The following is a 12,507-nucleotide window of genomic DNA, read 5'->3' on the forward strand; positions in this document are numbered from 1 at the left end:
TTTTTCATAGAGTTTAAGTTCAGACAACCAAGGAACTTATAAGAAAAAATTCTGCTTGGTTGATATTTACAAAATCATGATTTAACAGACAACAGACAATTACAAGATCCCTTAAGCATTGTGTTGTTAATCATAAAATTTGAGTCAGTTAACATCTTGTTAATCTATGAGTATTTTTAGGGCCAGCCTGAGTAAGTGTTCTTCCTGGGAGCGTGTTGTGAGAGGAAAGGAGGAAAGGGGAGCCTGCAAGCTTCCTGAGGTATTCTGGCTAGCTTTTGAAGGCTGGCACAAACTGACCAGTAAACAACAAATTGGAGTCTGGCCTACAGCTTGGGCAGAAACCTCTCCCTGTTCCAAGCACACAGATTTTTGGGGCTCATGCTGGAGTAAAAATGCTCTATAAATGTGGAAAACCCATTTGATGGCTATATTTTGCAAAGCAATAAGGATTCTCTGATAAAAATAGATCCAGCATCTTTCAGATTCTCAGAGATGATTGCTATCTCTAGGTTATGACTGATATTTGGAGATACCATTATCAAAATAGTAACAATTGAATTCCCAAAGGCAAGGTGGTGGCATTTAACCAGCAAGGAGGAATGGACCATAATGAGAGGTAAGGTGAGAGAGGCAATCCGGAAGCTTTACCTACAGAAAGCAATGAGAATGGTTAATAGAGTACAGATTGCCTTGACGGGTAACCAACAAGGGGATTACTCAAACTATACAATCAAAAGAAAGTAAGGATGGATAATCAAGCTGCTGAAGGCTATCAGATACACCAATTTCAAACAAATTAAAACTTCTATCTTGAGTTAATCCCAAATCCAAAATCCACTGACTGAAGCAAAGGTGGTGGTGGTGAGGGTACACTATCAGACATGAGCATATGGTAATGATTTTCTGAGTCTTTCCTTAGGTAACCATATACTAAGGGAAGAGGAATGCTCAGACATTTTGAGGACTACATGTTGACATTGCTTTCCAAGGATCTAAAGCATCATGGATTCCCTGGGTGGTGCAGATTTAAAGAGCTCGGCTGCTAACCAAAAGATTGGAGGTTTGAGTCCAGGCAGAGGCATCTCAGAAGAAAGTCCTGGTGGTCTACTTCTGAACAGACAGTCATTGAAAATTCTATAGAACATAATTCTATTCTGATACACATGGGGTCACCATGAGTTGGAATTGACTTGACACGAAGTAGGACTGGTAAAGCATCATTATAGTTTCCTGACAAAGTAGGGGCATATGAAACAGACAACAAATGGAATTCTGGCTATGGTGTGATTAACATTGTGTTCACTGAGTTTACGGGCCACCTACCGATCATTTCTGCAGTCCTGAATCATATACTTAGAAATATTTGGTAGTTGATACAGTAATTATGTTGAGTTCTTTACCTGTAAGAGCTATCGCAGTGAGAAAGGCCAAATAGAATCTTCTGAAATGACGACACTCCCCCGCCCCTCCCCTAGAGAAGATAATAAATAAAAAATCTATATTATATATGGGGTAATGACACAGAATAGTAACATCCTTAAAGATCCAAAGAATACAGGGGGAGTGGCCCCCATCGTATTTCCATTTAATTCACTGATGTGATTCCTAGAAAAACAGATATATTCTAACAGATGACATTAGGCTGCTGTAAACTCAACCATGAAGAGGCCCCAATTATAACCACTGTGGCATATGTGTTAGCTTTACAAGATCAGACAAAAACAAAAAAGAAAGAAAGAAAAACAAAAGGCTGAGTTATTAAATCAATTATTGCTTGATGTCAGAAGTTGGAGGAATTGACATTTGAATCAAGATTCTACTGACGCCAAAGTTCATGTTCTTATTTAGTTTGAAATATAGGCCATATGCCATGAATTTCTTTCTTTTTATGCCCTCAGCCCTCACTGGCCCATCAGTATGTATATCATGGAGCCACCTTACTACTGAGAGCAAAATTTAATGACATTTGGTGAAAGGGACAGTCTAATTACTAAATATATCAGAAAGCATCTCAAATACATCATAAAGTAGACACTAGTCATTTTTGGTTTGCCAAGCTCTTCCTACTAGGGAGAAAATTACAAAAAGGTACAAAAGAAAGGTGGGGAGTGGTAGAGATGGATCTTGACCTTTCTCTATAAAAGCCATCATGGATCAGCGTTTACATCGCTTTACTACTCTGACAACACTGGTAAGAGGTCCTTTGCTGCAGATTTGACAGAGAAGAAGGTCTAGTGACATGACAGTAAATGTGTGGTAACAGCTCAGACCAGTGGACAAAACTTAAGCAGTCTTTTCGGGGATTGGATTTTGGCATTGTTTTGCTTTCTTTGATGCTTATATTCACCAGATTTCCAAATAGTTTTTTTCTTTTTTGGAACTGCTTAGTGCATTTCTAAAATTTTCTTTTCTTGTTTTTGGCTTAAATGAATCTTACTGGATCTTGTTTGTACATAAGAAAAATTATTACTTGGTACTGTAGTGAATTACTTAATATGGCCCTTCTAGCCATGCTCTTTGTGACTCCCAAAAAATGATTGCATGGGACTATGCAAATAAGGTACTTGTGGCCTACCAAGGGGATTGGGCAGCTTGCTGATAATGTAAGTAAGGTACATGGAACCCTGATGGGGTGGGACCATGAAAATAAGGTGTATGAAACCCTAACAAGGGGATTGGTCAGTTTTTCCATTTCACTAGGCTTAAAGGGAGCCAGTCCCAGAAGTGAAAGAGAGACCTCACTACCATCAGAAGAAGAGTCAGGAGCAGAGCGAGTCCTTTAGATCTGGGGTTCTTGAGCTGAGAACTTCCTAGACACAGAAGACAGAGAGAGTTGTAACACCTGAGACAGCACAAGATGGTGAGAAACAGTGGCAGCAGAACGAGGAGACCGGCACAAGATGGCACATTGGGTTTCCTGGCCCATGGAGTGAGGTGGCGACAGTGAATGTGCCAACCCACAGAGAGAGAGAGAGCTGAGCACCCTCAGATAGAAGCTTACTGGTGGAGTGGGGTGCCTTTGGGCACTTAGTGGCAGAGCTAAAGAGCTTTGTAACACTTACCTGAGCAGGGCAGAGGCCAGGCCAAGGGGCTGAGAGCCTAGAGATAGGCCTACCTGCAGGTACAGCCAAGAAGCTGTCCTAACCAATGAACCATATCCTGAGTTATTACTGATCTTGAATTGTAACCTATTTCTTCCCTAATAAACCCCGTAACTGTGAGCATAGTCTGAGTTCCCTGTGGCCATTGCAACAAATAACCTAACCCAGCAAAGAAGCAGAGTGTCATGGGAGGGACGGCTGGTGTCAGAACTGGTAAAAAAGGTTGAAGAGAGAAGGTATGTCTGACCTCCACTTTTTATTGGAGTCAGCCTTGTGCTGATGTTGATCTTGATTTTCTCTCTCTTCCCCCTTGTGAAGTTAGATGAAGAGGTCTGATGATAATGACACATCATTTTTATACCCGGTCATCATTTGGAATAAAGTCTGCTTTGACGTCAATGCTTTTGGAAGTACAAGCAACTAGTGCAACAGAACCAAAGGGCACAAAAAACTGAATGACTCTACGTTGGGCTGGAATGATTTTGATAATGCTGACATAAATATCAAAATCTGATTTAATATGTTTCATAGTCTATTTGTAATTGTCTACCTTCAGCAAAAAATAAATAAATAAATAAAATGACATTAATTCTGTTATAATTTAAGACGAAAAATAGCCAAAACTTTGGGAAACAGAAAACTATAAATAATTTATCATGTTACTACCACCCAGTGATGTTACTCAAAAGGATACAGAAGACACCAGCTTCAGCAAGGCGCTGCTAAACACATTCTTAGTAGGTGGCAAACAAAATAGTCTCCTTGATTTCAAGGAGGATAAGTATGTTCAAAAAAGACAGAAACCAATGAGTGGCACTTAAATGACAGAGGTAAGAGAGGTTCTTAAGTGACATTGGAATGAATTGCTATATAGAGATATCTGATTATGGCTACTATAAAGTGGAGAAACAAGATCAGTTTAAGGGAGTAATTTTTATTTAAAAAATACTACATCAGTTGTACAAATACATGATTTGAGCATCTATAGTAAGAGCTGGCCTTGAGCTGCATGCAAGTGGTATTAAGAATGTAGGCAAATGTTGCCAGATAACTTTGGGCCACTTTGAGGACCATCTAAAGGATTCATATCTCTCTTATTCCCCAGAAATCTCTCTAAACAACTGTCCAACATTCCAGCCCACCAAGACAGTCATCATACCTAATGTAGGGATCAGACCAGGGTCCAGTATAACTATCCTTTCATAAAAGGTAACGTTTGGGTAGTAGATAGCGCAAATGTATTCCATTATTAAATGTGTAGTTGGTTTCTATCCCTGTCCGTCTTCTAAATTGCTTTGCACTTGTCACATGCTTTGGATGACCCCACATGACAAATCCCTCACTTGCTACACAAGGGAAATTAAGAATGTGTTCATAGTGTGCTTTTCTTTCATTACAAATGCTTTCATTGATGTGATCTTTACCACTTTCTATTTTCTGTTTCTGTTCAGAATAAGCTTTGCATTAACACTCACAATGCTTAACTCTATTGGATGTCCCTCAACTGAACTACCTTTTCTAATTCAAAACTTAAAGAAGATATACTTCTTTGTAACAAATACTTCTATTCTTGATTCTTTGCCTCTATAACTAAGTGAAAAAACATTATGTTAGCCATGCCAATTTAGAAAAACCACAACCTGTTTCTTAGTACCAAACTATCCAGTTGTTTTATTGTTCATTCTGTTTCAGAAAAATTAGTCTTGTTAGATAGTGTTATCCCTCTACCGCCATCTCCCCTCCCACACCCCCTCACCCTGAGTATTTCAATGCTGTTTCCTCATCTGTAAAATAATTGTTTGTCCTCTTATTACCTTAGAGAAAAGTTTGGTTTAAATATAATAATATCTTTGAAAGTGCTATGTAATCCTTAAAATACAAAAATAACCACTGTGCAGCCAGGGCTCCTTAGTTTATTTTAATATTCACCAAATAGGCTGCCCATTTTTATAGAAAATACAGATAATGCTGTTCTCCATAGTGCATTTCCAATGTCATGTCTTTTCCTGATTTGCTTTGCCAAATGTTATCTTCTTCTTCCCAAGTCTCTAGATGTTTGAATTATTCTTAAAGCACTACTCACACTCTTATGTTCTGACTGTGGTTGTACCTGTCTTCTTCTCCTCACCTTTTGGTGGGCTCTCTGAGGGCAGGTTCTACACTTGCTTATGTCTACATCCTTTACAAAACTTACTGTGCCTATAGCAGAAGCAATTAACATTTTGAACTGAATAAAGTTAAAATTAAGACATAATTTAGAGTAATATACTATAATGCACCTTTTAGAAAGGCTATTAAAAAGTTTATAGCTCAGCCAGGAGAACTTCTAAGCCTAACTTACCGATGTGAGATTGATTACAGTAGGCCTAGAGCAAAATTCCTGACTGAGAGTGTAAAAATATTAAGTATTCTCGAGACACCACCAAGGCAGGAGGCTTTACTTCTAATCCACGGCTATTCTGGAATTTAGGTGGGCTTAATGTTTTTCTGCTCACCATGTGCTCACCACAGTGGCTTTCTCCTCCCAGACATCCAGGATGTAATAATATATAATTTTACAAGTTTTGTTTTCCCTCAGAATGTTTTTACTTTTTCTTTCCAATTAGAAAAATACAAGTTAAGTGTCATAATATTCTTTAGGTGGGCATTCTGGAAGGCATTTCCCATATACTGAAGAGGTGATGAAATGTAACTTTACCTTCTAATGGAAAGTTCCCTGGATATTTCCAGAACCCCTTCAAACTGTTTTATTCCTAGTATCTGAAGAATTCCCTCTGATTTAAGTTCTCTTTAAATTTGCTTTCTAATTTTGTCATTGTTGACCAGAACCAAACTACTTTATAGATCTTAAACATTATCAGGTCTTGAGTACTACTTTCATGGAATTCCATGCAATAGAACTTGCATTTGATTTTCAGACTATTTCCATTATCAAGACCCAAAACTCAACACTTCACCAGGCCCCTTACAATCTCAATGATTTGACTGCATTTACACAGATGAACAGTATAAATTCTCTCTTCTTATATTCCCCTATTCTGATAGAGAGATGGATGACAAATAAATCTTTAAAAACCTATAATTCCTATATAGCAATTGTATAATTTCTGTAAAAAAACTGTTGTGCTAAAGGAATATAATTACCACTTAAAATAGTATGAGTAGCTGTAAAATTCCCTGAGAACACTGTACTTATCTTTTTGAAGTAGATGAATGCTAGGAATTTTACGCTACGTACTTTGAGGATCAGGAATTACAGAAGATTGCATCTATGTTTATGATGATGCGATCATATCTTTGCCTTGTAGATTTGTCAATTTTTTTATTAAAAATCCATATTCCTAACCTGCTGTGTGGAATGCACATTAGCATAAACTTTTGGTTGGCAATGTGATCATGGTTATGATGATGATGATAAAAATGAAGCCCAAGTATGAGATGCTAGGAAAGCCTATCACAGGACTGGGAAAAGGATGAAGGCATTACCCAATAATAATTTTCAAAACACAGATCTGCTTCTGTCTCTCTTGAATCAAGACATAACGTTAAATAAGAAAACAAGAAACCAAAGACTAAGTATGTACAATCACATTTTTATCAAAAATCTGTATATATTGGCACCATTGCATTTTTGCATGTTCGAAAAACTAAAAGTATCCACACCAAGACGTTAACATAAATTATTAATTAGGGATAGGATATCCATTTTGCTTTTATTTTTGTGCTTTCTGTATTTCCCAAGTGTCCACCAATAAACAGTAAAAATTACTAAAGATTTTTATTTCACAGGTCAGCAAACTATGACCCAAGGGCTCAGTCCACACCACTTGTGTTTTTTGTGAATAAAGGTCTATTAGAACACAACTACAACCGTTTGTTCATTTACCATCTGTGACTGCTTTCATACTACAATAACAAAGTTGAGTAGCTGTTACAGAAAATATATTACCAACAAATCCTAAAATATGTATTTTCTTGCCCTTTACAGAAAATGTCTGCTTACCCCTGCTTTGTATCATTAATTGTTTTTCAACTCCCCTTGTGGATAATAAGCCAATTTACAGAACATTTTATAGTTTATAGGACAAAATTTGTTTAAAACACAATCTTCAGTGAATCGTAGGAACAAGGATGGTTCCTAGGATTAGCTTGTTACATTAAAAAAAAAAAAAAAAAAACAAGTTGCCATCGAGTTGATTCCAACTCATAGTGACCCTATAGGACAGAGTAGAACTCTGCCCCATGGGGTTTCCAAGGAGAGCCTTGTGGACCTTTTGGTTAGCAGACAAATTCTTAACCACTACACCACGAGGGTTTCCAGCTTGTTACATTAGCCAGTTTAAATTCGTAGGTGGAAGAATATGTCAACAGATGCAAAATTCTGACTCTTGTTATATTTTAGAAAGATATTTCAACAGTAATTTTTATTTAGCTAAAAATATTTTTATTACAATTCAAGCTTAAATAAGCTCCGTGTCTGTCTGTTATGGAACTTTCATTCTCTGGCCTTTCTTCTGAAGCTTTTTGTGAATAAAAAACAGATGGGATTCCAGAACTAGAGAATCTGTACTTGGAATTGAGTTACTTGTCTTAAAAAAGAGAGAGAAAGTAGAAAAAAGACAAAAGCCTAAAGGCAACCAAAAATTAAATGAACAACTCAGAAATCCAAGCTCTTTATGATTAAAGACATTGAGCCGTTGTTCAGTTTATGTAAGATTTGATTCTACAGTTACAATATACATGAGCAAGTAATGTAAATGCATTCTCTTTCAGCAAGTGGAATATGTTGTTGTTATTAGGTGCCGTCGAGTCGGTTCAGACTCATAGCAACTCTACGTACAACAGAAGGAAACACTGCCCAGTCCTGTGTCATATTCACATGGTTGCAGCCACTGTGTCATCCATCTCATAGAGAGACTTCCTCTTCTTCGCTGACCCTCTACCTTACCAAGCATGATGTCCTTCTCTAGGGACTGGTCTCTCTTGATAACATGTCCAAAGTATGTGAGACGAAGTCTCACCATTCTCGCTTCCAAGGAGCACTCTGGCTGTACTTCTTCCAAGACAGATTTGTTCATTGTTGGCAGTCCAGCGTATATTTAATATTCTTTACCAATACCATAATTCAAAGGCATTGATTCTTCTTCTGTCTTCCTTGTTAATTGTCTAGCTTTTGCATGCTTATGGGGAATGAAAATATAATGGTTTGGGTCAGGCACACCTTAGTCCTCAAAGTGACATCTTTGCTTTTCAACACTTGAAAGAGGTCTTTTGCACTGGGTTTGCCCAATGCAATATGTTGTTTGATTTCTTGACCACTGCTTCCATGGGCATTAACTGTAGATCTAAGTAAAATGAAATCCTTGACAACTTCAATCTTTTCTGTTTGTCATGATGCTGCTTATTGGTCCAGTTGTAAGGATTTTTGTTTTCTTTATGTTGAGGTGTAGTTTTTGATCTTCATCAGTAAGTGCATCAAGTCCTCTTTGATTTCAATTAACAAGGCTGTATCATCTGTATATCACAGATTGTTAATGAGACTTCCTCCAATCCTGATTCCACATTCTTCTTCATATAGTCCAGCTTCTCAGATTATTTGTTCAGGATACAGATTGAATAAGTATGGTGAAAAGGTACAACTCTGATGCACACTTTTCCTGATTTTAAACCACGCCGTATTCTATTGTTCTGTTGAACACTGCCTCTTGGTCTATGCACAGGTTCTGCATGAGCACAGTTAAGTGTTATGGAATTCCCAGTCTTCACAATATTATGCATAATTTTTTATGATCCACATAGTCAAATGCCTTTGCATAGTCAATAAAACACAGGTAAACATCTTACTGGTATTCTCTGCTTTCAGCCAAGATCCATCTGACATCAGCAATGATATCCCTTGTTCTATGTCCTCTTGTGTTCTGGCTTGAATTTCTGGCACTTCTCTGTCAATGTACTGCTGCAACCATTTTGAATGATCTTCAGCAAAATTTTACTTGTGTGTGATATTAATGATAGTGTTCGATAATTTCTGCACTCTGTTGGATCACCTTTCTTTGGAATGGGCACAGATATGGATCTCTTCCAGTCAGTTGGCTGGGAAGCTGTGTTCCAAATTTTTTGGCATAGATGAGTGAGCATCTGCAGTTCTGCATCCATTTGTTGAAACATTTTGATTGGTATTTTCTCACTTTCTGGAGCCTTGTTTTTTGCCAATGCCTTCACTGCACCTTGGACTTATTCCTTCAATACCATCAATTCTTGATCATATATTACCCCCTGAAATGGTCGACATCAACCGGTTCTTTTTGGTACAGTGACTCTGTGTATCCTTTCCATCTTCTTTTGATACTTCCTGCATTGTTCAGTATTTTCCTTGTAGAGTCCTTCAATTTTGCAATTCGAGGCTTGCATTTTTTCTTCAGTTCTTTCAGCTTGAGAAATGTCTGTCCTGTTCTTCCCTTTTGTTTTCATATCTCCAGGTCTTTGCACATTTCATTATAATACTTTATATTGTCTTCTTGAGCACACTCTTTGAAATGTTCTGTTCAGATTTTACTTCATCATTTCTTTCTTTCCCTTTAGCTACTCTACATACAAGAGCAAGTTTCAGAGTCTCTTCTTACCTCCATTTCAGTCTTTTCTTTCTTTCCTATCTTTTTAATGATCTTTTGCTTTCTTCATGAGTGATGTCCTTGATGTCATTCCACAACTCATCTGGTCTTCAATCATTAGTGTTCAATGCATCAAATCTATTCTTGAGATGGTTTCTAAATTAAGGTGGGTTGTTGAAGGCCGTATTTTGGTTCTTGTGGACTTGTTTTAATTTTCTTCAGTTTCAACTTGAACTTGCGTGTGAGCAATTGATGCTGTGTTCTGCAGGCAGCCCCTGGCCTTGTTCTGACTGACGAAATTGAGTTTTTCCATTGTCTCTTCCACGGACGTAGTCAATTTGATTCTTGTGTTTTCCATCCGGTGAGATCCACATGCATAATCACCATTTATGTTGTTGAAAAAAAGGTATTGCAATGAATTAGTCGGTGATCTTGCAAAATTCTATCATGCCATCTTCGGCATAATTGCTATCACCAAGGCCATATTTTACAACTACCCATGCTTCTTTGTTTCCAACTTTTGCATTCCAATCACAAGTAATTATCAAGGCATCTTGATTGCATGTTTGATCAATTTTAGACTGCAGAAGTTAGTAAAAATCTTCAATTTCTTCACCTTTGGCATTAGTGGTTGGTGCATAAACTTGAATAATAATTGTGTTACTGGTCTTCCTTGCAGGCATATCAATATTATTCTTGCACTGACAACATTGTACTTCAGGATAGATTTCGAATGTTCTTTTCGACGTCATTCTTCTTTTTTTTTTTTTCCTGGTATAGTAGGCAATATAATTATCTGATTACAAATGGCCAATACCAGTCCATTTCAGCTCACTAATGCCTAGGATTTTGATATTTATGCATTCCATTTCATTTTGATGCCTCACAATTTTCCTATATTCCTGGAATATAGAGATATTAACACATAGCAATATACAAAAGGTAAGTCAAATCAACCAGGATAAGAGTTGAAGTAGAACCAGGAATGATACTCAATACAGAATTCTTATAGATGGACCACAAAATTGATTAATACTTCTCAGAAACAACATGGAACAGGAAGTTTGCTCAGCTGCAGAGCTCATTTTTCACAAGCTGAAAACAGACCATTACCCAGAATATTATTCACACCTAGTGCAAGGCCAGGCAGGAATTTCCTCAGGACATGGAGTTATCAAGAATCTCCCCCACCCTAACCATGCAATAGGACAAGCAGTTTAACAGCATCTTAGTATAACCAGATCATGTCACATTAACCAAGGACAATGCCATTATTGATTGATGGATTTATGATATAATATTCTGAAGGGAATTTCAGCTTTTTTTCCTCAAATTTGTAGCAGTGATAAATGTTAAAATATATAAAAAGAGCTAATGAGTTATTTATTCTTCTTGTCAAAGAAACTTTCATATATATTATATAATAGTATGTATAAAATACATATATATTATATGCAATATGAATGTGTGTACATACGTGTGAGTAATTTTCTACACATTTCTCTATACAATGGCTAGAAATAACCTCATGAAGCTTAAATTATATAGACAACACTGTTAACAATGGGTTTCTCCTATTTATAACGGAATTGCTGTTGATTTGGCTTTTTTTCCCCAGCTGTATTTTCTAAAGTCTAAAATAGTCTAGTGTTACTTCTGCAATAAAAAGCAAAATGTTAATGCACCTTAATCTGTCCATTGCAATACTATAACAGAGTATTGCCTTTTCTTCCGTTTATTAAATGTATTATACTTTATGATGTTTTGTTTTTCAAACATTTATTGATAATTTTACAGTGGAGTTGATGAGATGCTTGAAACACCCTTGGCAATACTAAGTAGCAGACTACTAACAGCCCACGCACAGGCTTAGGAGATATAATTAACTTATAATATGAGAGAAGGTATTCATGATATGATTATGATACATGCCATCACCTTTAATTTGGGGTTAACATATGTGCCAGGATACACTTAAAACCCTAAATTATCTAATAAAAACAGACGTTTCTTGCTACCTCCATAGTTATCAAAGGAATACAAATTTAAAAAAAAGCACAAAATAACATGTTTGAACTATTAAATTACAATGTTGTTTTTATATTTTAATGATAATTTCAGCATTAATGAAAGTGCGAAGGAATTCTGAAAGCATACTCTTAAATCTTCTTACTGAATACAAAACTTCTGGATATCTCAGCAATATTTATCAAAAGCACAACCTTTGATCAAGTAATTAACTTGTAGGAGTTTATATACAAAATAACAGCTAAGTGTGCCAAGATTTATCCACAGGATAAATCTTTTTATTTTTATTGTACTTTAGGTGAAGATTTACGGAACAAATAGTTTCTCATTAAGCAGTCAGTACACATATTGCTTTATGACATTGGTTAACAACCCCAAGACATGTCAACACTCTCCCTTCTCGAACTGGGAGGACCTTTTTTTTTTGATGAAAATATACATAGCCAAAGATAGACCATTTCAAAAATTTCTGCATGTACAATTCAGTGACATTGATTACGTTCTTCCAGTTGTGCTGTTATTCTCACTTTAGATGAAGGTTTACAGAACAAAATAGTTTCTCATTAAACAGTTAATACACACGTTGCCCTATGACAATGGTTAACAACCCCACTACATGTCAACACTGTCCTTACTCAACCTTGGGTTCCCTATCACCAGCTTTCCTGTCCCGTTCTGTCTTCTAGTCCTTGTCCCTGGACTGCTGTGCCTCATTAGTCCCATTTTGTTTTATGGGGCTAACCAATCCCCGGCTCAATGGTGAACCT

This window comes from Trichechus manatus, unplaced genomic scaffold (genome assembly GCF_000243295.1).
Source record: "Trichechus manatus latirostris isolate Lorelei unplaced genomic scaffold, TriManLat1.0 scaffold00004, whole genome shotgun sequence".
NCBI classification, from domain to species: domain Eukaryota; kingdom Metazoa; phylum Chordata; class Mammalia; order Sirenia; family Trichechidae; genus Trichechus; species Trichechus manatus.